The sequence below is a fragment of the Canis lupus genome, chromosome 25 (assembly GCF_003254725.2).
Source record: "Canis lupus dingo isolate Sandy chromosome 25, ASM325472v2, whole genome shotgun sequence".
Classification (NCBI taxonomy): Eukaryota; Metazoa; Chordata; class Mammalia; order Carnivora; family Canidae; genus Canis; species Canis lupus.
The window spans coordinates 41,261,429-41,288,712 of record NC_064267.1 but is presented as its reverse complement, the minus strand read 5'-3'; the positions used below and the strand labels follow the sequence as shown (position 1 = coordinate 41,288,712).

The 27,284-nt window shown below is 38.0% G+C and overlaps 1 long non-coding RNA gene across 2 annotated transcripts in view; it reads right to left on the bottom strand.

Moving 5' to 3' along the window:
* The window catches only part of LOC112669849 (uncharacterized), a 36,649-nt gene that overhangs the window by 2,360 nt on the left and 7,005 nt on the right, over window positions 1-27,284 (bottom strand). For both annotated transcript variants that reach the window (XR_007405955.1, XR_003142604.3), the window contains exons 2-3: window positions 3,607-3,661; window positions 1,958-2,115 (exon numbers count right to left, since the gene is read on the bottom strand). This is a non-coding gene — a long non-coding RNA (uncharacterized LOC112669849). The remainder of the gene's footprint in view (window positions 1-1,957; window positions 2,116-3,606; window positions 3,662-27,284) is intronic.

The window sequence follows — 27,284 nt, the reverse complement described above, 5'->3', positions numbered from 1 at the left end:
AGAGTTACAGTTCTAATCATGTCAAAGTAGCTTGACTTGAACTAAGCCTCCCAATGACATCAATATAAAAAGTAGACATAGCGGAAAAGACCTGTTGAAGACACTGATGAACAATTATAGCAAACAGTAACTAGATGGACTGCAATTCTTAAAAGCAAGAAAGCACAAGATATAAGGTCCCCATTTATCCATATTTTCCAGCTCAGTGGAGCAGAAGGAAATGGAACCCAAGCTGCAAATACCAGTCTGACTGGTCAGAGGAAATGTAAATTAGAGGTGCAAATGTCAAAGTGGCAGGATATTGAGGGACAATGAAAAGGAGGGGGTGGGACCCAAATATACATACAAAGAAATTCCCTTCAAGCTACAGGCAGACACTTGGGGGTACTTATAGAGAAGTTAAGAGTCTAAGAAACTCCCTGGAAAACAGAATTTGGGAGGCAAAAGAACTAATCAGAGATTTCAATAGCTGCCTAATGCTGAAGAGTGAGAAACACTCCATCTGACTTTATGTAGGTCTTACTCTGCTCAGGTCACTGTAACAAAATACCATCCTTGGGGCGGCTTAAACAATATATTTTTTTCAGAGTTCTAGAGGTTGGAAGTCTGTGGACAGGTGTTAGCATGCTCAGTTCATGGGGGGGAGGCCTCTCCTAACAACTTGCAGACAGCTACCTTCTCACAGTCTTGTCACATGGCAGAGAGAGAGGGAGCAAGCCCTCTGTGTCTCTTCTCATAAGGGCACTAATCTCACCAGAGGGCACCACCATCATGTCCTCTCCTAACTACCTTGCAAAGATCATATATCTCCCAGCATTATCATAGTGGGACTTAAGGCTTCCCCACATTATTTGGGGAGTACACAACTTAATCCACAGCAATGGGCATTAATATCCTATTGCTATTGTAACAAATTACTAAAAATTTAGAGGCTTAAAACCATATGAATTTATTACCCTACAGTTTTGGAGGTCAGAAGCCTAATGGGTCTCACTGGGCTAAAATCAGACAGTGAGAAGGCAATTTGGGGGAGGAATCCATCCTCTTGCCTTTCCACTTCCAGAGGCTGGCTGCATTCTTTGGCTTATGATCTGCTTCCATCATCAAAGCATCAATGGCTGTTAAAGTCTTTTTCATGCTTCCACCTCTCTCTTCCACTGATAATAATTCTTACAATTTTGCTGGGCCCACCCAGATAATTCAAGATACTATCTTCATATCAGGGTCAGCTGATCGGTAAACTTAATTCCACTTGCAAACTTAATTTTCCTTTGTAATGGAATCTAATATATTAACAGTTCCTGGGGATTGGAACATGGATATATTTGGAGATATGTTATTTTGCTTACCACAATGAGCTTGATGAACAAATCAAGTTTTATCTTTAAACTCCAGAAGGGCCATGCCCTAGGAAAAGGCCAAAACTGAAATAGTCCATGCCTACCAAGATCTAGAACCAATCTTCAACAGGACTGAGTCTACCCTTCAACAGAAAACTACACATTATTTGAAGGAAATAATATAGTTTTTACCCATTATGTCCAGCATCTAATCAAAAATATGAAATATTCTAAAATATTGAAGAAATGTAGAAATAAAGGAAAACAGAAGTAGATAGAAACAGATCCATATATGATTCAGATATTACAGTTCTCAGAATATTTAAAATAATTATGGTCAACATATCAAGAAACTAGAGGAAAAGATAGGGAATTGCAGGAGACACTCAGAATCCATCAAAACTGTCAAATAGAAATTTGAGAACAGATAAATACAAAACTAAGACTAACAATTTATTAGATGGGTATAATAATGGGTCACAAAGTGTAGTGCAAAGGACTAGTGAACTGGAAGACATGTCCCAGAAAGGATACATACTTATGCATGAAGAAAAAAGAATAGGAAACCTCTGGAACAAAATGAAAATGTCTAACATGCATGTATTAAGAATTCTTACTGAGATCCCTGGATGGTACAACGGTTTAGCGCCTGCCTTTGGCCCAGGGCGCGATCCTGGAGACCCGGGATCGAATCCCACGTCGGGCTCCCGGTGCATGGAGCCTGCTTCTCCCTCTGCCTGTGTCTCTGCCTCTCTCTCTCTCTCTCTCTCTGTGCCTATCATAAATAAATAAAAATTAAAAAAAAAAAGAATTCTTACTATGAGAGGACAAATAGAGGTAATATTTGAATCAAGAAAATCACCAAATTAAACCCATAGAAAATAGAAGGCAATAACAAATATAAGAGAGAAAAAAATCTAAGAAATAGAAAGCAAGCATACACTAGTAAACAAAACAAAGCAACAGTTTTTGAAAGGTCAATACATTTGTTAAATCTCTTGTAAGACTGATCCAAAAAATGAAAATAAAACACAAATTAACCATTTCACATACATTCACAAAACAAATCATGAGTTTTTATTTTATTGCTGGATTATTGCAAAATAAACCATACCAAATTTCAGTGGCTTTTAACTATAATCATTTATTGTCTCTCCTATGTCTGTGGGACTGTTGGGTTTCAGCTGCACAGGCTGTGCCCAGCTAGGGGACCATGAGTGTACATTAGAGAGAAATGGAGCCACAAATGGGAGCTTCAATTCAATCTATTATAATTATCTAGAACTTTATGCCAATAAATGCTACAATATAGAAGAAATGGACAAATCACTTGACAAATATAATGAAATGGAGAGAAACAATAAATATGAATATCCCTACACTATTAAAGACATTGTGAAATTAACCCTTTTTTTTTTTTTTTTTTTTTACGAAGAAGTTGCTGGTATGAATAGCTTCACTGGTGAATTTTTCTAATGTTTGAGGAAAGAATAGCACAAGTGTTATATAAACTCTTCCAGAAAATGGAATAAGATATAAGACTGCCCAGTTCATTTTTGAGGTTTGCATGACCTTGATAATAAAAATGACAAGGACATTATAAGACAAATTGCCCGCTGGTATTCCTAATGAACATAGGCAAAAATCCTGAACAAAATTATAGTAAATCCAATACTATATACAAAGGACAATATATTATGATCAATTTGGTTCATAACAAGAAACCTTGCAAAGACTGGTGACTTTTTGTTTTGTTTTGATTTTTAGTTTTCCTAAAAAGAACTTTACTAAAGGGGTCCTTTACTCCCAAGTCCTTTGAAACACTGCATTTTGCTGCTCAAGTATTGTCAGCCAGAGCTGAGAGTTCTCTGCCCCAGTGTGAATTTTTTTGACTAGTTTGTAACTGAAAAACTTTGAGAATTTTTTTACCAAAAATATTAAACTACATCATTATTGGAAGGCCACCGTATACTTTCCTATTCCAGCAAATAGCCTGGTAACCTCACAGAAGCAGGAAATGAATTAAAATCATAAAATGTAATAAACATTTCAAATGAGTTCACATCTCTGTGCTCAGCTTGTGGCAGTGTGGAACCCTGGGAGCTCATGCCAGAAGAAGCTGCATGATTCCATCAGCCTCCTGGCTACCAGGCAGGAACACTGTAGGAATGAGAGACTTCATGGAGTTCAAAACAAGAGCCTTTGCAAATGGATAACCAAAGAAGCTGGGAAGCATGCAAAGAATGCAGCCCTTTAGCTAACTTACCTAAGTGGAAATTATTTACCCAGGCGCTCCATCCTACTGGAAACTCTTGGTCAACCTGTGAAGAAATTAACAGCTTAAAAAGAAAAAAACAAAACAAAACAAAAAAAAAAATCTCCAGGTTGAACACTTTTTATTTTGAAAGTTTTATGGTCATGAAACTAGCTGGCGAAGGTGGAATGGTCTTTCTAGAATCATAATGAATTTGACTTTGCTTCTTTTTTCCCCTTTTTGAAGCATTTTAACTACAAGTTTTTATAACTTCTAGAGAATACCAGTTGAATTAAGAGTCTGATTCAATCCAAAGTGTGTTGCCAGTTAGGTAGAAGCATTACCTCTATCTCTTGCATCATCTAAAGAGTGAAAAATAAAGTGTTTGTACTCCTCTTTAAAAAAAAGCAAAAATAATAAAAGCAGAACTGGTAGTCCACATATTTCAAAAGCAAGTTCTTCAAAACATATGAGTCATTATCTGCAACTTGAATCAGTTTGTCTCATAAAAAGAATGTGAAACTGTGTGAAGGTTCATAGAAGGAACAGCGCTATACTATCACCATTACATAGTTTATAGTTTAACATTTGAGAAAATGCATCCTGGGAATCTTAGTCAAGATCCTTATGTGCAAGTAACAGAAACCAGCTAGCTAGCTAAATATGAACTGGGAACTCATTAAAAGGATACAGGGTTATCTCTTGAAACTCAGGAATGCTGACTGGCTGCTTGGGAATTAGGACCAGGAACTATCTATAAAATTGTCACTGCTACACCCCTATCTCTTATCTCTGCCCCTCAGACCCAGCCAGCAGACTTTGCTGCTTTCTTTTATATGGCAGACAGCACCTGGCCATTCAATAGCTTCTGAGGCTCATTTACAACCTCTGAAGAGTCCATATCAGACTGATTCAGTGGAGCTGAATCTCATTTCTAATTCCAAATACCCACTTAATTGGTCTAGTTTCCATCTGAAGTCCAGGTGGCTCTCAGGATATCAATCCTGTGGCAAGACTTGCAGTTCTTAAAGAAATAGTCTTCAGCAGTAGAGAAATCCAAAATGAGTTTTAACACATGACATCTCAAGATGATACCACAATCCAAGATGACTCCACTGATACAATGGGTATTGGTGTTGACTATGGAGGGATATAGTTAATATGGCTCAGGGTAGGTGTGTGTAGCTACATGGATTCCTCATTATCTCTTCCAAATCACCTAAGAGAAGACACCTCTCTACAACTGTAGCTCTGCAGGTCAGCCTAGGTGTACTGAGCATAAAGCACACACAGTTGGAGTATGGGATATGGGGAGATGGTGTCAAAGGGTACAAACTTTCAGTTATCCAGGACAAAAAAAATCAGGGGATCCAATGTACAGCATGGTGATTATGGTTACTAATACTGTATTATAATCCTTTAAATTCTCTAAGAAAATAGATCTTAAGTGTTCTCACCACACACAAAAAGAAAAAGGTTAATGATATGAGGCAACGAATATGTTAGTCAGCTTGACTATGATCATTTCACATACACACACAGATATATAGACATTATACATCTTAAATATATTCCAAATATAAATATATATATTAAATATATTTTTTATTGGTCAATCATAATAAAGCTGAAAAAAAAAGACTAAAATGCAGTTGCCCCATAGTCATGGGAAAATCAAAATGGTTTCTGATATCACTTCTCTTGGTGTATAAGGTACAGACAAGCTCTTGTGTAGCTGGGGTCTTCTAGGCCTTTTACGAAAATCTTTTCTATATTTTCAAGCTTTATTGAGATACAGGAGTTCATTAGGTCACCACACCCATCTTACAATACCAGTAACTTTTCTGCTCACTTCATAGGATGGGAAACTGAGTCAGAGCCAATGGGGCTCATGGAGAAACCCTGATGATAGATTCATGAAAGCTTGTGGTACTTCTGGGAAATCTCATGGATTCTGAGCTGGCATTTCCTTGCTTTTGTGTGATGATTTTTTTTTTTTTAAACACCACAGTGACATGAAGATGACAGTTATTACAATTTTAATATAAGGCATTTACAAAATGGACCGGGAAAGTCTCCATGTATAGGATAGCAGTAAGTAGTAAAAATCTAATGGCAAACAAAGCTGCCTGACAATATTCTCCCATTCTCTTCTGTGATCCTCACTTGAGTCTCTGTATTTTGCATGCTCCGGCCCTTAGATGTCAAGACTACACTATGATATCATCTTACCAAGGCCAGCTCTTCCCAGATTACTTTAGGTGGGAGTCCTCTTTTTTCTTTCTTTTTAAAATCTGCCTGTTATGTCCATGGCCACGTAGACAATTCTGATGTTTCCCAACATAGTTCATATGCCAGTCCATAATTGAAACCCTCAAGTATCATCTCCTGTGAGGCAATCACACCTGAACTCTTTGGACTAAAGGATTGTGTAAGCTCTTTCCAACTTCAAGTTCATGATTTTTTTTCCTAAGGTTTTATTTATTTATTCACGAGGGACACATAGAGAGAGAGGCAGAGGGAGAAGCAGACTCCCTGCAGGGAGCCCAATGTGGGACTCGATCCCGGGACTCTGGGATCACGCCCTGAGCCAAAGGCAGATCCTCAACTGCTGAGCCCACCTAGGCATTCCTCATGATTCCTTTTGATGGAATTTCTTTCTTTGACTGCAGAAGTCCCTTTTGTTTCATTTAGGAGCTTTTCCTTTAGCCATGTGGATAGTTATTATAAATAAAATTAATATCTTTTGACAGATACCTGCATTAATTTTTCTTGCACATGTACTTAGCAATGGAGTTGCTGGGTCATTAATTAGGCATCTGTTTGGCTTTCCTCAATGCTAGAAGTCTTCCAATGGACTCTTTCCATGTAACATATGACTTCCAGTTGTTATGATCTTCACTAAAAGTTGGCATTGACTTTTTCACCTTAGGCTTTCCTGTTGGTGCAAATAGTTGTCTTGTGATTTTAATTTATGTCATTAATTTAATAACTAATAACGTTGGGTACCTTTGATTTTTGGCCGATTAGATATCCTCCTTTGGGAAGTGCCTGTTCAAGTGTTTTGCCCAGGTTTTTAAATTGGGCTGTTTGTCTGTTTCTCATTTGTTTGTAATAGTTATTTATGTATTGCAGATATGAATATTTTCCCAGATAAGCAATAATATCATCTGCTAGAAAGTAGCTTGCCCTTTTGCTTTCTCAGTGATGTTTTTCATTAATAGAAGTTCTTAAAATCCACTAAGTCTAATCTACTGATCTTTTCTTTTATAGTTACTACTGGCTAAAATGTGTTTGCCTGCATCAAGATCAGAATATACCCTCCATTATTTTTCTCCAGAAGTTGGACTGTTTTACTTTTCACTGTTAGGTCTACAATCCATCTAGAACTAAAGCTTACATATGATGTGAGATAAGAGTCAAGATGGATAGTTAATCAAGAATCATCAGGAAGCTTGGGTAGAAAGAGCCATAGAGAGCTGTGTAGCTCCGAGAGTCTTAATCAGGCTGATGGGAACACCAGAGCAAAGATTGCTTACAAAGGAGTCCTCGATAAAGCAGAAATGTGTGACCAGTATACCTGCCATGTTCAGTCATTGACTCAGAGCTTTCTGGAGAGACTATGGCCTTGTTATAAATGCTGTAGAGGATCCTGAGTATAGCAGCTGAAGGCCATCTGCTAACTACATCTCTGATAGCAAGTTCTCTCTTGAAATATGATCTCAGCGTCACACTTCCCTGGCTGCCATAGTGTTAAACATTCTCAATCTCTTTTATAATTTTGAGCATATAAATCACAGTGGAGTTTTTTATTTGTTCATTTCTTTGAAGAGTTTCTGCCCAGTTAATCCAATATCTTATTCACTATGGGTTTGTTTCTAATGTCTCTTGTTTTTACTGGTTCTAATCAAGTACCTTTGTAACTGAGACTCCTATTTATTTTTATTTAATAATACACATTGTATTTTTTAAAAAATCATCTTCCTCTAAAGAGGTGGGCAGATACAGTGGCAATGGGTCACTCTGTTGTAGCCTGGTTTTCATTGCAATTACTATTTCAGAATTTCTTTTACTCCTAGGATCATACCCCTTATTCCTAAACCCTTGCTCTTATTTCTTAGGCACAGGTCCTACTTCTCTAGCATAAGCCTTCCAGGGTAAAGAAAAGCCCCTAGAGTTTTCACAGACTTTTTCAACTTGGAAAATTATAAAAACTCTGTTCTCAATTTCCCAAGAACAGGTTAACCACTGACATCTCAGATCACAACTTGAACCTCCTAGCTGCTATTGTCTTTTATGTTTTCTGGATGCTTATCTTACACATGCATAGCTTAGGAGTCGGCCAACTATTTGAGTAGATTGTACATAGGTTTTAGGGCCACTTTTCTGGGATTCTCTTTTCTAAGAATGTTAGCCTCTAAGTTTCTGTGGCTTTGACAGCCTTGAACTTTAACCTCTGTCTCACAGCTGAGTAAAATTTGTTGCTTTATGCTGGAGTTCTACTCCCTTGCCCTTCAGCAAACAAAAATCTTCATTTCTGAAAATGTATTTTTAAAAAGAAAGCCCCCCACCCCCACCCCACATGGTTTGTAGGCAAAGTGAAGTTTGAGAACCACAAACTTAGAATCTAGGTCTAGATCTATTTTGTTCTTGGTCTCATGGGAATCTCATCCTATGACACTCATCCTGTGCTCTATCTCTACCAGTGACTAAAACAAGACTAGGGTACCTGTAGTTCCATGGGTCATGACATGTATGTTGAGCATGCGGTTTCATTCCACACTGCAATTCATGGGTTTGGCCCATGTGACCAAGGTTTCATGCTTACCTTCCAATTCCCCCACAAAGTTCTGCTCTGAATTCCAGCTTGTATGGAAACCTGGACCCTAAATTTCCTTTAGCCAATATATATTTTTCCAAACATTGGTTATATTTCAAGTGTTATTTATGACCAGCCAGATAAATATGAAATTGAATCCTCTTGTGGTTTTAGTTTAAATTTTCCTGGTTACCCCTGAGGTTGAGAATCTTTCCAAATAATTATTAGCCAATCAGGGTTACCCTCACTGAATGGACTAATTATATTTCTCCCATTTTCTATGGGATGTTTTTACCTTTTACTTACTGTGTGTGTAAGATCCCCTTAAGTCTGTTAAAAATTTTTAATGGAAGTTATATGTATGTTTTTAACTTTAAATGAATTCAGTGTGAAAGGTTTTAGAGGCTATTAATGTTTGACAGCCATTCATAAAAATCTAACACTATTATCTTACCCAAGCAGACACCGAATAAATATATTATTTTTCTAAGTATATCTACAAAGTTGGTGGCAGCCAGATATAGGATCTGTGTCTCCTACAACTTACCCAGGTCTTTTCCAATTCTATCCAACAAACTCTTCAAGAACCTATGCAGGCCAACCATAGCCAGCCCTCACTGTATGACACTTTCCTGCTGTCCTCAACTTCCTAACAAAGCAGGCAATGCCAGCTACTTTATGTTCTAAAACACACGATGTCCTCTATCTTCTTGGGCTTCTGCAGATGTTTCATCTGTCTGAAGTAAGGTTTTATCATTCTTCTCCCACACTTATTTTTACTATTTCCAGACTCAATCTAATCATAGCCCCACCTGTAATGTTTTTCTTTAACTGTGTTAGGTACTCTGAGGCATTTCCTCCAGCAGACTGCATGCAGAATCTTTAGTTTCAGGTCTTTCTCTGAACACTAGATATGGAGGACAGAACCCATGTGACTTGTATTCCCAAGTACCAGATACATGGCAGGTTTGTAATGACTGTTGAATGAATAAAAGAAAAGCTGGTGGGCAGGGGGGTGGTATGTGGTCAGATCTTATTCAAAAGACTATAAAATCTAATGTGATAAATGTGATGAATGTGCTTTAAGTTACAATGCATGCCACCCTATGGGGGTTATAACATTACTAATAAAATGGTTTATTCTAATTCTAGAGCCTTTTAAACCTTTTGCTCTCCCTGGACCTGTCACCTTTTAATAGTTTTGAAGTAGATCTCTAATGACTGATCTATGATTATTTGACTTGTTGCCACAGATATAATTTAGGAAATGGTTAGCTTTGAAAGATAGGCAATTACTTAAAACTTGCTTTAAATTTTAGGACTTAGCCTAATTTGATCAGAGGTCCTTTTGAGATGCATGCTCAGTAAAAATGTTAAAGATGATCCTACCCTGGTTGAATCTATTGTCTACTGAGACTGCATCCACCAGATGTCTGAAGTGGTAAGAATAAAGTGAAATTCATCACCTAGTTTTTACAGCTGCCCTAGGTGAGAAAGTGACAAATAGACACCCGAAAAGATGTGACACTCTTGATACGTACAAACCTTTTTGATTGCTTTCCTGCTTGAGAGTCATCAAGGACATCCTGCTGTAATTTATTGTAAAATCAGGAATCACTCAAAAACTTCAAGGCCAAATTCACTTTGATTCATTTATTGCTTTTATTATATCTAGTTTAATGCTGCTAAGCATCTTAAGTAGTTTGGGTATTACAAACATTTCCACCAGAATATATTAACTAGAAACAATTTTCCCTCATGGTTTTCCTTCTCAAATTGCAGGCATCCTGTTAACACCTCACTAAAATTAAAAGAATTGACTCAAATACATCGTGCATCTTAAGTGTTAGTCAGAACATCCTACTATGATGCTACTTCCTGCTTGCAAATTAAGTCCCTTTGCCTGTTCTGTGAATAAACCTCAAACTCAGTAATGAGTAGCATGTTATATATTGTTCTCTGTTCTGTCCTTGTTATGTGGAACAGAGATCGGAACTTACGTGTACTTTTGAATGAGGCTGCAAATATCATAGAACACATTTGAGATGGAGAAAACAAAGTTCAGAGAAATTGAGTAGTGTTTTCAAAAGTTGAGTACTAATGATAACCCAGGAGTCTAACTGGAGATCAGCTGTTCTTAGTTACTACACCCTCCTCTAGCAGTGAAATGTGTTGTATTTAACCAAAGCCTGGAATTGGCAGTTATATAGTCAGTCAGATTCCCTTTCATGGCTCCTCCAGTAAGAAAGAATCTACCCTAGGGTTTTCTCTTATTATTTTATTTTTTAAGATTTATTTATCTGAGGGGGGAGGGACAGAGAATTTCAAGCAAACTCCCTGCTGGAGCACAGAGCCTGATTTGGAGCTCCATCTCAGGATCGAGATCATGACCTGAGCTGAAACCAAGAGTCAGACACTTAACCAACTGAGCTGCCCAGGTACCCCTCTTAGGAGTCGTATTTTAATGGAATATCCTTTTTCATACATCCAAATTACTTTTCATCACTAGGACAGAAAGAGTGACTGGCATTTCCCCAAGATAATGTGTCAGCAAGTTAGCATGAGTGAGCTAATTATTCAGAGTAGCCACCAGACACCATGGCTCCCAGAAAAAATGAGAATCAATTTGTTCATGTCACATTACTCTTGGGTGCAGTGTTGTCATGCAGGGGTTTCCATGATGTATGTGCCGCTGGTCCTCCTCGTAAATGCTTATTGTCCTCTCAGAACTCTGCCCAACACATGCATTTTGCTCTGTTCTAGTTGAGAACCATGTAGTGCAAAACACGGGGCTTAATATTAAACTTCAAATAACCAAATCTCAGAATTTTCTATTTGCAAAAGAGAGGAGATTATTCATATATTGTTTATATTCTAGACCTTTAATTTTACCCACATAGAGACTGAAGCATGAGGAGGCAAAGTGATCCAATCAAGGCTAACAGGTAGATCACACAGGGCTTTAAACAGTGTATTAGAAGTCAGTAAGATGCCCGGAAAAGAAATAAGATGAGAGAGTGGTGGTAGGTGGTAGATTTTCGGAGAAGTCATTGAGAAGATAAGATTGGAGCAAAGACTTGACAGTGAGGTAGTCATCCTAGAGGTGGTGAGAGCAATGGCAGCCAGAGTTAACACAGCAAACTTTAAGGCAGGAGTACCCCAGTGTCTTTCAAAAAGAGCCAGGAGACTGGTGTGGCCAAAGTAGAGTGCCCAAGACTATGCACGGTGGCAGAGTAGGTCAGAGAGGCATGGGCTGCGGAGGAAGAACTCCTTAGAACCAAGCCAGGAACTCTGAGACTACTGGCTTTTACTCTGGGTAAAAATGGGAACCACTGCAGACTAGTGATTTGGGGCCTGGCATGATCGGATACACTTTAATGGACTAGAATTAGTCTTTTAGCATTTCTCACTTACTGGGCCATAAGGCAAACTTCAATGCATTTGTAAAAACAGATATCAACCAGATTCATGAATCAAAAAAGAAATCATAATGTAACACCTAGAACTGAATCAAAATGAGGACACATGGCAAACCCACATTTTTTTTTTTTTAGTGTATTGTCTTAAATACATCAGAAAAAAAAATAAACCCAGAGTAAGTGAGTTTAGCATCCAAGTTAAGTAGGTGGAAAAAGAACACTGAATATATTTAAAGAAACTGCAAGTATATAATAAAACAATGGAAAGCAATAAAATAGAACATAAAGATCCAGTTGGATCACTAAAACCAAAAGTTGATTCTTTTTATAGATGAACAACAAAATTTCTGGCAAAATTGATCAAGAAAAAAGAAAAGTTACAAATATCTGATGTTATAAATGTAATCTAGAAGAAAACGTGTGCATAAACCATACGAAAAGAATGTCATCAACAACTTAACCAACAGATATCAAAACACAAAGTAGACAAATTCCTAGAAAAGACATTTTTCCAAAATTGGTCCCACAAGAAATAGAATGTCTAAATGACCTTATAAATATTACAGTATTTGAAACATTAGTATAGTGTTTCAAGATAAATACCAGGCTCAGGTTTCCAGGAATTTTTTACTAATAGCTTTAGTTTTAGACAATTCCCTATTGGAAATAAAAAGAAAGAACAACTCTCCATCTCATCGGTATAACATTGATTTCAAAGCCAGAAACGGTGGTTTAAGAAAAGAAAATCCTCAGCCCATACAACTCTAAGATATAAATATAAAAATCTTAAAATATTAGGAAGTCAAATCCAACGGTGTATAAAAAATATATAATACCTATAATCAAATGGGGTCTAATTGAGGAATGCAACAGTAGTTGAATCTTAGAAAATCTAAAACTTCCATTCACCATATTAAGTCAAAAGATAACATCTCTAGTTACATGTCAAGAGCTACAGAGAAAGCCTTTTATAAGGCTCAACACAAACACGTGACAAAAAAGTCTCTATAAATTAAAGATAAAAGGGAGTTTCATTTGATAAGCAGGTCTTACCTATAAGCACCACACTCATTGGGTAAACAGTAGGAGCATTGCCTTAAAAATCCATGCCATGAAAGTGTCTTGAATCAAGGATTTTTTAAGCCAGAGGTAAAGCAGAAATAATTCCCCAGAGGATCCTTTCCAGTGCTGAAACTCAGGGCACCTGAGGTTGTTGCCCTTGAAAGGCAGAGCAGGGACTATCAGTGGGAGCGGCTGATGTCATTATATTACAAAATAGATACCCTCTTCGATTTGGTAAAATCCTGTATAATTTTAGTTGCTTAAAAATTATATCTAAAGTAACAATATCTCTTTCTCTCTTTCCTCAGCCCAGTACTCTCAAACCTGTCAAGCAGAAGCAATGATTTAGACTATGGTTTGCTCCTCTAGAATTTTACGACCTCTAACTTCAAAGATTAATGTACAATTTATGGGCAGAGGAACTTGGTTTATAGGTTAAACTTTCCTTATATTTCCTTGAAATCATTCCACAGTAGAAAGAAATGGTGTAGAGACAGGAAGGAAGAGGGGCCACTTAGCATGTCATTTTCTAAGGAAAAGAAGTGGGAAGTACACTCTCCATAGTGGTTATCTTGTCTCTTTCAATGGTCTATACACCCCGTCCTTCTCCTTGGAGATACTGAGTCCTCTCCTACAGGGCCGAGACTTTGGAATCAGGATGGCTTGGAATCCAGCTCTGGCTTTGTTAGTAATGACCCGACTCCTGGCAAGCTACTCGGCTGCTGTAGCAAATTACCACAAACTGGGTGATTTAAAACAACAGAAATTTACTCTCTTACCATTCTGGAGGTCAAAAGCCCAAGATCAAGGTCTCAGCAGGGCCACACTTCCTCTGAAGGCTCTAAAGCAGAATCTGTTCCTTGACTCTTCCAGCCTCTGGCAGCTGTCAGCACTCCTTGGCTTGTAGCTCCATCGCTTGGAGGCCAGCATCTTCGAATCTCTCTCTGGTCCATCTTCACATCACAGCCTCCTCTGTGGGTGCTCAGGTCTCACTCTGCCTTGCTCCTCTAAGGATGCATGTGATGGCAACTAGGGTCCACCTGAATTCTCAGGAAATCTCCCCATCCTGAGTTAAGATCCTTGACTTAATTACATCTGTTAAGACTTCATCTGGAGCATCCACAGGTTCCAAGAATTAGGATCTGATTTCTTTAGGGGCTGCCATTCAGCCCACTGTGTGTAACCCTCTTCATGTTTGTTTCCTGATCTTCAAGACAGAGATAAGAATACCAAACACATGGGATGCAGGTTTTGATGGTTAAATAAGAAACATATAAATATGAACTCAAATATTTACACACAAATTCAGCATGGCCAATAAATGGAGCTTAAAGAAGACTATAATTTGCTCTATAAAGGTTTATGAGTTATGAACATTTCTTAACTCTCTGCAGCTCTTAAATCCTTACAGATATAACTAATTTTATATTCAGTTTGATTGTGTCTAGCACATAATCTTTCAACTTTTTCCTGGGTGTTTTGCTTGTCTGTCTCCAAAATTCTAAGTTATCAATAAAATATATGTTGGCCTTGTTATAAGGAGTATCTTGCCTGGAAGAGGAGATAAATATAGAAGATGATGGGAACTGTATTTTTTAATGGATCAGATGTGATAGAGGAACAGAGAAGGTGACTGTTAACTCTGCCTGGGTTATCCCAGAGGAGATGGCTACTGAGCTGGACCTGCCAACTGGCCACTAGTGCTCACACTGCCTTTAAGCCATGCTTTCTCCACCTTTGATAGTTTCACTACAAGGCAAATTTTAATCATGATGACATCATCTTTTAAAATTTTCGTCTGGGCACCAAAAGCAAAAAAACTGTATCCAAAGTCTTTTGGGTACATTCGATTGTTTCTTTAATAGATTTCTTCTGTTTTACTTTCCATAGATCACTTCTCCTGAGATGCTGGTTCCTCTGCTCAGGGCAAGAGTGACAGACAATACTTCTTGTACTTTGGGATAAAAGTTGGCACAGACTGGCCAGACATGAAGTAGGAAAACAGCAATGTGTCTACCAGGGGACCTCATTAATGCTGCTCATTTTTTACTTTGTTCAGGATTACCTAATGTGTGCCCACGTGAAGAACATGCAGGTGCAGAGATTCTAGGGGCCTGACAAGAGATGACTGCTAGAATTGCTAAGAATTGGCCCAATTGCTAGAATTGGCCCATCCACACCAGCATCTGAGCACCAAATCTGCCATCTTCTTTCTTGCAGAAGCATTTTATATGTTGTGCTCCACGCTGCTAGGATAAGAGACTATAGGAAGCTCTGGATTATTTGTAGCTTCCTAACATCCCTCCATCCTCTTCCACTAATACTACACCCTTACCTTCATGTTACCATCAGAATTCCTGAAATGATCAAAACATACTTCCCTGCACTGTAGGAGATTGCCATCTGAATTATTCTATTGATATTACCAAACCGAAATCAGTTGATGGAAATCCCCAAATTTAATGACCTTTCATAAATCCTTCATCTTTAATATTAATCTGTCATGTTTTCCACAGTTTTAACCCCTGCTTTGTGCCCTCATTCCTCACTCCCATTTTCTACACCTCTGGTACTGTTATAATTCCATTATTTGTTCTTTCATTCTTTTTTGTTTTTGATTCTTCCTTCTGGAACACTCCTTCTGTTGTGACTTTGTTATTCTCTTTTCATCTCTCATTACCCTCTACCCTTCATGTCTATTCTGGTTTCCACCATTATGGCCACTTTGATTTGAGGCTCACATCTTTCCACCACTGAAGTCCTTTGGTGAAGGGAGGCTGACACAGGCAGACATCCCTGCACATCTTTCCTTGTGTGTCCAGTTGACAGGGACACAGGCCAACTCAGTATGCTCAAAACAAAGCCTGTTATCTTGACCTTCAACCCGGTCCTTTTTCTTTCTCCATGTCTATTAATGCCACAGGTTATTAGCCTCTCAATTACCCTGGTTTAGTACCCTTTACTTATCTGTAAATTTTCCTTCAACTTGCAGTCAATTACAAAAATCTAAAGAATCTGTCTGTGCATGGACATTCAGCAAGTGACCAATTCTACTCTTGCAGACTTCTCTTCTAATGCTGAAAGACAAAACCTCACCATTATCTCATGTCTTATAATGTCAATGTGCATACTTTATTTATTTAAAAAGAAAGAGGGTGATGTTTCCATTATTCCAAATTATCAAATATGCTTTGGAAAGGTTACTTGCCAAATGCTACACCTCTAGTAAGTAACATGGGCGGGAAGAGGGCCCAGGTCATTTCATGCCAAATATCCTGGTTTGTAACAATATAAAATGATATTTTCTAGATGTTTTCCAAGCTGCAGTCTTGCTCCTCAGTATCCCCTTACAAATATCCTTAAAAATATATCCCTAAGCAAAAGCCAACACTATCCTGAGCCTTTTTTGGAATCATTCCTACCCCATCATTTCCATGCAAAATGTTCTCATCAGAAAATCCCAGGTGATTTGACAACTGCTCCATGTCTTCTTTTCTCACCGGAAGAACTACTTCCTGTTGCATATCTATAGCTCTTTGTTTATGTTGCTTCCCAGACACAGAAGACACAGGACACGTGTCAGAGTTATTTGAGCGCGTAGCTCCATTCCTCATCATGTATTCAAGTTCCAATTGTATATCTCTTCATTTCTCACAGAAAAGAAATGCTTGTTGCAGAGCCTTGGCCAATAGCCTGGACCACAGCAGGGCCATGATACATCTTTGTGGGGTGAATCATTATTTGATGGGCTTTGGGATTTCTTGTTGAAATAGTTTGAAAGTTTAAAATTTTAATGAAATCTTTCAGACATGCAAAAGGTGTAAAATGATACAGTGCATACTCTTCAGCACACTGTCGGGTTTAGAAAGGAAATATTCCTGATCAAAGTTTCTTGTGTATTCCCTATCCGTCTACCTATTCCCTGGGTCTGCATTTAATGTGTCTCAGCCTTATTCATTCGGTTTTTACTTTTTCTACTTATTTATGATTCTTCAAATATTATGAATACTCTCCCTAGCAGAAGCAAATTTGCAAGGAAGCAGAAGAAATGGGTAATACATTTCTCTAAGGCTCACTGAGTCTCTTAGATCTGCCCTTGGATTTCCCTGAGGATACGCGGACTCATGTTCAGTTGAAGAATAAAGTTCATGTTTATTTTTGGTCTAGAAAAACATATATGGTCAGCATCTCAGTTCCCTAGAGGAAAAACAGGAAAATTTCTGTGGCACAGCTGTTTCAGGGAGCCTGAGAAGGCTTCCTTAGTTAGACTCTTATGTTTCTCTTCCTCCCTAATAATCTTTTTATTCAAAAATGAAGTATCAGTTATAAATTCTTCCTGTATTAGGAAAAACTTCTTAAAATTTTTCTTTCTCTTTGTACTTTCAGAATCTCTATATATTTTTAAATATGAGGACATTTTTCATGGAACTTAGATACTACTTACAAAATTAATTATGGTAATAATAAGGAATTGTGTGGCATATACAGTAAAATGTATTGAGAGGTTTTGGATTTTTATGTTTTATTTGTGTAACTCTTTTGTATTCCCCTGTAATTCAAAATGATTTAATTGTTTAAAATAATATTTTTTAAATGATAATAAAATGAATATCCATGAGCTCACCACTCAACTTAAGAACTAAAGTGTTATTAATATAGGTTATATGTTACATATGTAACATATTTCTTCCCAATTCTCGCTAGTTCCACCTCAGTTTTATGCCAGCTTTACCTATTCATTCCTCTCCTACTCCTCTGATGCCACCTGATGGTCTCCCAGTCAGGTTCTAGTAGGTAAATTATTCCTTAGATAAGGTTGATATCCCCTATGCTTATTCAGTTGAACCATGTAAAACTGCTAGTATTTGATTAGATTTGACCAGCAAAAATGACAATTTCATGTGGCTCAAAATAAAATAGAATCCCTATGATATTCATTCGAATGTCTTCAGCTCTTATATCCAGTATTGATCCACAAATATAGAATTCTCTCCTCAAATTGCTCCTTAGCTTTAAACCTAAATTTTCCTCTTCTTGCTATAGACCATATACAGGTGCCCTATTGGCACTTCAAACATGTTCAGGCTTTAGACACCTCCCCTTTTTGCCCCTCATCTGTCCTTCAGGTTTAGCAAAAACCTTTGTTCTTTTGTTTTCTCAGACTGATCTGTATCAGCACTTAACTTTTTCACCTAGGCAAACTACCAGTTTTAGGATCATTCCTTACTCCACTCAACTTAAAACTTTTGCCATATCCAATTGGTTTTATATTTTTATGGTATTACAAATTTATCCAGGCTTTGCTTTCTTGGTGAAATTGTCCCAGTGCAATCCCTTCATCATGATTATTGCCACATCATAGTATCTAGTTCTAATTTGTGCTACTTAAAAGTGTAGAGAGTTGGAGGAGTCAATCAGATAGTGATCAAGGAGTCTGCTTTTAATATGGTCAAGTTAGTTCTTACCAGAATGACTCTACCACAGATAACAACTATAAAACCTGGAGAAGACATGAAAAAAATAAAAACTACTTGAAAGTTGTAGACAGTGCACAAAAGTAGGCCAATTCCAGGGGGAATTAACATTTGAAAGGAGGGAACAGTATGGGATGTGTTTCTCATGTTACAGCTTTACTATTAGTATGGAAGCAGCTGCAACCAGTGACATGTGGAGTAAAAAATACTTTCCTTTAAAAAAAAAGAAAAACTTTAAGTTTTTTAAAATCTGAAAAACCAGAGGATAGAATTTAGGGCTACAACAGCTACTTGTGAATGAGGTAGAGATAATAGCAGGCAGCAAGCCAAAGAGAGGGAGCCTCAAATCTGGTTTATAAACTCTAGCAAAATTTGTGGGTGATCTCTGAATCATGCATATGTGAAGAAGATTCAACACAGTCCAGCTCAGAACTGGGATTTTAACTTCTATTTAACTAACTGCCATGTAATTTGAATTTGACTTTGATAGAATAAATTTCCTGATCAAACAAACAAGACAAAGATCAAAACTCTTGGAGATTATAACAAAATCCATTCCCTAGATATGTTCCAAAAATATGTTACTAAGAATGTGGAAAATGTGAGCCATTGTCAAGAGGAGAGACAATTAACAGAAGTAACTCCAAAATCACCAAATATTGGAATGAACATTCAAATGTTTTACAGCAGCCATTAGAATTATGCTCAATGAGTGGGGGGAAAAAGGTTGCAATGAATGAAAGAAGAAAAGCTTTGCTAGAAACAATGAAACTACAAAAAGAAAAAGATGGAAATTCCAGAACTGAAAAATAATGTATCAGTTATCAGAACTTTACCCAATGCTTATTATCAGAATGGAATCAAAAGAGAAAAGATAAAGTGAACCTGAAGCTGAGCTAATAGAAGTGATCAAATCTGAAGATGACACAAAGAAAAGATTGGAAAAAAAATTTAAAGAAGGAGTGGACAGATCCTCATGGACCTTTAGGACAACATCAAGATCTAATATACATGTATAATTGAAGTTCCAGAAGGAGAGAAGAGAAAATGGTGCAAAAATTATTTAAAAATCTACAGGTGACAATTTTTCCATATTTGGTAAATGTAATAAACACACAGATTCAAAGAATTCAGTAAAAACAAAGGAAGATAAAGAAAATCAAGCTAGTCATGTCCTATTTAAATTGCTAAAAAACAATGATAAAGAAAATATCTTGCAAGAAGCCAGAGAAAAATGACACACTACATACAGAACAGCTTTTCAAATGAATGCTGACTTGGCACAAAAACTATAGTACTGACATAGGGTGGAACATATCTTTATGTGCAGAAAGAACAACCTGTCAACTCAAAATTCTATATGAAGCAAAAACATCTTTCACTAATGAAGTTGAAATGAAAACATTTTTAGATGAAATAAAACTAGTGAAATTTTCTCCAGCAGACATACGCTATAAGAATATGCTAAAGCAAATTCTCTGGGATGAAAGAAAACTGCTACCAAATGCATACTTGGATATTCAGGAAAAGTGAATACCAGCTGAAATATAAAATTCTGGATAAATATAAAAGGCTATTTTTCCTTTTAATTTCTTTAAAGTAAAATAAAAAATCACAATATTGTTACATAGAGTTTTTACGGTATACACGTCAATACATATGACAAACAGCGTGAAGGATATGGGGACACATGGGTTAGTACTTGTGTCAGATTTCTACAACTAACATGAAACGGTGGAATATTAAGTTTAAATAGACTGAAAAAGAGGATTAAACAAAAAATAATGCAAGGGACTGCAACTGAAGAACAAATAGATGAATGTACAATTCTAGAAAGAGTCAAGTAATTTCGAAAGGAAATTAAATCAAAGAACAGAAAATCAAGAAACAGAGAGAGAAATAGGAAACAATAAAATGGTAGACCTGTATCCAACCACATCAAAAATTGTAATAACTGGCAGCCTCCGTGGCTCAGTGGTTTAGCACTGCCTTCAGCCCAGGGCCTGATCTTGGAGAGCCTGGATTGAGTCCCATGTCAGGCTCCCTGCATGGAGCCTGCTTCTCGCTCTGCCTGTGTCTCTGCCTCTCTCTCTCCCTCTCTCTCTCTCATGAATAAATAAATAAATGAATAAATAAATAAATAAATAAATAAATAAATAAATCTTTAAAAAAATCATAATAACTGTAATGGTCAGAGCATGATGATTAAAAGACAGGAATTACCATAACTATATGCTGCCTATAAAAATGCCCTTCAAGCACAGAGAGTTGCAAAGCAAATGAATGACAGAAGATGTAGCAGGCAAAGAGCCTCAGAAGGCTGAAGTGTCCATATTAATCAGAAATGGACTTAAAGAAGTTTGCTATTTCCAGGGATAGAGATGATCACAATGATAAAAAGCTTAATTCTTCAGGAATATATAATAATCATAAATATGTGCGAATCTAGGAACAGTGCCCCAAAAGAATATTGTTAGAAGGTGGAGAAGGGTCAGTAAATTATCTTCCAGACTGAGAAGTCACTTTAAGACTGAAAAACACAGCAAGCCACTCCATGCCATTTCCACAGTATTATTCACGGTAACTTACTGACAGGAGGGAATCAGACAAATGCAGAATCCAAGCACTAACCAGCTGCTCTCCACGGAGTCCAGAGTTGACCCACAGCTTTTATAGAGCTAGGGGCATTGCAGTGAGGTCAAAGGGTAGTTATCTAAAGTGGCACCATCTGTGCAGCAGAGAATCTCTTCTAGTTAAATAAAGTGGGGGCTTCCATGTGCCACTTTAGGCAAGATCAGAATAAGCCTTCCTGGATTTCCATGGGGGCTTACATTAATCTCCATAGCACCTGCAACACATAGCCCCAAGGGAGGCCATTGCTCCAGCATGAACCAGATGGAGGGTCAAAGATAGAGGCAGTGTTGTCAGCAGTCCTACAAATATGAAGCAAAAATTGACATAATTCTGGGCACCTGGGTGGCTCAGTTGTTGCGCATCTGCTTTTGGTTCAGGTTGTAATCCTGGGGTCCCAGGATAGAGTCCTGCATCAGGCACCCCACAGAGAGTCTGCTTTTCTCTCTGCCACTGTCTCTGTGTCTCTCATGAATAAATAAATAAAATATTTTTTTAAAAACTGACATAATTCGACAGAGAAATAGCATGATTAAAGATTTTAACTCTTCTATCTTGGCAAATGATAGAACAAGTAGACAATATTAGGGGGGAACTAAGGTAATCTAGGTGACGCTATCCACTGTCTTACCATTGTTATTTACACACTGACAATTATAGGGTGTAGAAGTGCCAAGGGAATCCAAAAAAGAAAGAAAGAAAAAAGACTTTTTAACAAGCAATGCTGGAATAATTGGATATCAACATGGAAAAAAAATAAAGTCCTATTTTCTACCACACATAAAAGTAGTTAGAGATGGAATTAGAATGGAATTAGAGATGGAATATTGACCTGCATGTAAAAGCTAAAACTATAAAAGTTTTATAAGAAAACTTTATGGAATACCTTCACGACTTCAAGGTAGAAAAATATTCTTGGATCACAAAAAGCAATAAAAGAAACATTGATGTTAGGTTTCATTAAATTAAAAATAAATATTTTTATCAAAATCACCATTAAGAAAATTAATATGCAAGTAATAGACTTGGAGAGAATACTTAAAAAACATATCTGACAAAGTACTGGCATCGAGGATATATAAACTTTTACAACTTAGTAACAAAAATACAAGAAACTCCAGAAGATATGGGCAAAGTTTAAACAGACATTCCCAAAAGAAGTTACTCAAATGGTCAATAAGCTCATGAGAAAAGTTGAAGTCATTAGAGGTGTTCAAATTAAATCCACAATGAAATGATACTCAATAGTCAACAGAATAGCTAAACATACAAAGGTGAGTAACATTAGTTGTTGTTGAGGATGTAGAACAGCTGAAATTTTCATATGTTTTTGGTTGGAAAGTAAAATGGTACAACTAGTTTGGATAAAGATCTGGCATTTTCTTTTCTTTTTTTTTTTTTTAAGATTTTATTTATTTATTCATGAGAGACAGAAAGGCAGAGACACAGGCAGAGGGAGAAGCAGACTCCATGCAGGGAGCCCTATGTGGGACTCGATCCCAGGTCCCCAAGATCAGGCCCTGGGCTGAAGGCGGGGCTAAACCGCTGAGCCATCCGGGCTGCCCAGCATTTTCTTATAAAAATAAGCACACACCTACTCAACAATTCTAATCCTACATAGTTACTCAAAAGAAATGAAAATGTATGCCCACCATAAGATTTTTACAAGATTGGTTATAGTGTATTTACCGAAATAGCCCTGACTTGGAAAGTCTAGGTGTCTATCAATGGGAGAATGGATAAACTGGCATATTCATACAATGGAATATTCCTCAGCCATAACATAATATATGGGATGAATAAATGAGTTTTGCAAACATTATGCTGAGTGAAAGAACCTTTCCATAAAAGAGTCCATACTGCGTGTATGGTTTATATAAGGTTCCAGAAATGGCAGAGTTAGTCTATAAGTTAGTCTGTAATATGAAAAAAAAAAATCTGAGCAGAAGTTGCTTTTGAGGTATGGGGGTAAGAATTTGCTGGAAAATGAGATTAGACAGCTCTCTTTGGCATTAGTAATGCTCTCAATGGGGTTTGGGTTATCTTAGTGTATGCATTTGTCAAAACTCAACATATGTACACTTAAAATTTGTGCACTTCTGTAATGTTTAGTTTATATTGAAATAAAAACTGTAATGAAATGTCTGCTGAAGCATTTTGGGGAAAATTCTGCATGGTCTTATTTTAAGGCATTATAATGTTTCTCAAAATACATGATGGATCAATTGGTGGGCACAGTGATGGATACACGGATAGTTATGTGTCAAACATATTTAGTAAAATGTGAATGGTATATGGGTATTCACTAGAAAAAAATTTAAATTTATGGTGTTTGAAAATTTTCACTATAAAATGTTGAAAAAGGGGGGCACCTGGGTGGCTCGGTTGATTAAGACTCTGACTCTTGATTTCAACTCAGCTCATGATCTCAGGGTTGTGAGATCGAGCCTCATGTTGGACTCTTTGTGCTCAGTGCAGAGTCTGCTTGGGATTCTCTCTCTCCCTCTCTCTGCACCCCCCACCCCAGGAAAAGTTGAAAAAGGAAATGAGCAACAAATAAAAATAGAGATGAGAATGATATCTAAAATATACAATTAAGGATGATAATAAATCAGCTGACATATGTGATGGAAAACAAGACTTCAGAGTGTTCACCAAATGAGATTACCACCAGCAACTCTAGATTTAGACATTGCTGCAGCCACTTGAAGTTCTCAGTACCACTGGGGGTGAGGGGCTTCTCCTCCAGAATCTGATGTGTAGCTGGGAGATAGCCAGGCATCTCCTGAATGAAAAGAAGGGTGGCAACTGAGATGTGTGTTCACTATTGTTCAACCTAAATTCATATCTTCCTACTCCACGGCAGAGGCATATTGAGGAGGTGAAAACAAACTGGGAGACTGCTCAAGGTCATCTTCCTCCAGGTCAAAGGACATAGCAGGAAAGAGGACAAGAGCTTGCAATGACACTTTGACCTTGGAAAGGGATCAAACTTGTCAGTAGTTGGTTTCATGCCCCATTCCTGAGTGGCTTGTGTCCACCCAAATTACTCTTTGTTTTTGAATAGATAGCAAGATATCTCAAATACAATCAAATAGGCAATTCTGCAGCATAAGTTTAAAATCACATGTTCAGGGGATCCCTGGGTGGCGCAGCGGTTTGGCGCCTGCCTTTGGCCCAGGGCGCGATCCTGGAGACCCGGGATCGAGTCCCACGTCGGGCTCCCGGGGCATGAAGCCTGCTTCTCCCTCTGCCTGTGTCTCTGCCCCCCCACCTCTCTCTCTCTTTCTGTGACTATCATAAATAAATAAAAAAAAAAATTAAAAAAATAAAATAAAATAAAATCACATGTTCAGTTTATGCAATATGCATTGGGAAGCCATGAGAGTAAATTCCTGATAACAGAATAATTATCCCCAAATTAAGACTTAGGGGATACTTATGGTTAGATGGTAGAAAGTGTGAAAGTATTCAGGAGCAAGGAGGGTAAATCAGGAGAATATCAAAATAGAAAAGGTGGGAGAGACTTAGGGATAAATATTAAGAGAGATCACTAGAAAGTGGAAACATTGGTGGACTGTGTGACTAAATGGTCCCTGGTTGCTAACAGTTCCCACTGGAGAGGCAGGAGTAAAAAACGTGACTGGTAAAATCTCAGTCCATTTGAGCTGCTGTGACAACATATTACAGATTGGGAAGCTCATCACCAACAGGGCTCATATGAGGGTTCCACCCTCATGGATTAGGCAATTCCCAAAGATCCTGCCTACCAAAAACCTTTGGCGGTTGGGACTTCAACATGAGTCTGGGGGACACATTCGGACTGTAACAGGTAAACAGGATATGGGGGAGGCAGATGTTAATCACCTGGAGGTTTTGCCTCAGAAAGAGGAAGACTAGGCTAATCTCCCAATCCCTAACCCTATCACCCAACAGCCTCCTAATGATCCGCAAGGGAGCACATTTTCCTTATAAGAAAAATGCCCTCCTGTCACCATAAATGTCCCACCGAGGACACCTTAGAGTATGTGGCTAACCCCAAAACAATCCTTTTGTGAATGGAAATCTCAGGGACTCACATGTCACTCACTAGATTGCACATGCCCTGAAATAGCACAGACGTGTCCCCTTACTGTTTCAGCAAGTTGTGTTCAAAGGGAGAGCAGCCTACGCCTAATCTCTGTTTGCCGTAGCTGCCAAAACATATTACAACATATAAAGGAGGCAGTCAGCTGAATTATAAGCGAATCCCTTTCTTAGAAAATGACATCTCAGGATAGCCTGCCAAAAGAGCGGCAGAGATACTAAGTCAAGCCAAGAAAGGAAAGCTGAAGAACAGAGCGGGCCGTCTTTGCTGCCCTGTGGAAGACAGGAGGGTTTTGGCAATTGAGAAGTTAACCTGAATTTACCTGGAGAGGGGAGTGGATTTTTAATCATGCCCAAGCGTTGGAAGTGTAGACCTTCAGGGTAAGGGTAAAAAGTCTATGCTAATAAAGAACACAAATGTAGCCAAAAGTGAATTCTGGAAAATGGAATTCAATGAGCAGAAGGCTATTGTAAGCAATCCCTGTGTGTGATGAAGAAGACTTGAACCCTCCTTATAATCACTTACCATTTAATCACGATGTTGGGGCCCCAACATAGGTGTCCCCCTCTTCAATTAAGGACTTATTTAATTAATTGAGTAGATAATTTAATTTAATTTAATTAATTGGGTAGGTAATACCTGATACAGCAAGTGGATGCAGAGGTAGAATTAGGAGGACAATAGGCTTGTTGGGGACACCTATGTGAGAAAAGGACAGGAACAGGATTGGGAGGAGGAAGCCATCCCACCATAATGCAGACTGCAATACCTCTGCCGGCCCCAGGGGGTGTTCTGGAGCAAAGCACGCCTGATTGCATGACCTGCCCTGGGGCAGAAATGAGATTAGGCCTTTGCTCAAGGACTGGGGGGATTCCTAAACATAACCTGGGGCAGATCTTAAAGGAACACACAGCTCAAGGCTGTCAGCCAACCACAGTCCTCACAAAGAGAAATCTGAGAGACACATCTCTGTGTATTCATAATCCCACAGCACAGGTAAGGACCATCTGCATCAGATATAGGAACTGAGCCCAATGAGAGAGAATAGGCAACCATAGAGCTTTCTTCAGCTGTTCACTCCAGAGACAGAAGCAGACTATGACTAGTCCTCAGGAATCATAAATGAACATGAACCAGAAAATCCTGAAAGGTCATCACAGAACACTGGTTCACCACCACTGAGATGGTGGAGGTGCTAAGGATGACCACTGAGCATCGTCCAACTGGAGAAGGACGAAACAGACTCACTCTTCACCCTGAGTGTGGATTCAGGGATACCAGGAACTGGGGGCTTATAGTCATAAAACATGTAGTACTCATTCCTATCTATTGTGTGAGCAATCTGCTTGTGCCTTTTCCTCAGGAGGGGAGGCTGTAAGCATAATGCTGCTCTGAAATACACAGAGTTCTGGTAACTCTGGGGGAATTGAGGATGCCAGCACACAACATCAAAAGAGTTCCCATGCTTTCCTCAAGGTAAATTCCCAGGAGTGATGACCACTGGGAAACCTTAGGACCAGGAGGTGTGGAACCACCTGTTTACCTGTGTAAACTCAGAGAAGCAACACTTTCCTTGGAAAACATTATCTAGATACATTGGACATGTAGTCCTATGACATTTCTTATGTTTAAACAATTTCTCACTAGAAAAATGTAATGTAATTGGCAGGTACATTAGTACCTTCACTTAGTATGTCCGCCATTGATTTAAAATATTCAACAGTATTTAAGAAGATGAATAGTATCACTTTGAAATGTCTCTAAAGATGGGGCTGACAGGAAATCAGAAAAAAAAAAAGGGTGTTAGGGTTGAAATAGCTAAAATATTATATTTTATATACATTTTAATTCTACAATGGCAAAACAAATTCTTGATTTTTATATTTATTTTTAGAATTATTAGGGAAGTGAAATAGGCATTAAATATTGTGCCTGTTCTATCAACTTTGAGAAATGATCATCAAAAAAAATCACCTAGGTTCCAACAGCCAAGGGGACTTTCTGAAAGGTAAACATTTTTCTGTTTCACACCCTTCAGGAGGATTTCATATCTTGCCGATGGACCTGGTTCTCAGAAACAACCTCTACTTTGCTTGGGTCACAGCAAACTCTGCTCCTTTCTCCAACTCCTTTGTGTAATGTTTCCTCATCTCTCTGTCTTCCTGCTTGTCTTCTACTTCTTGTCTGCTTCCTTCACT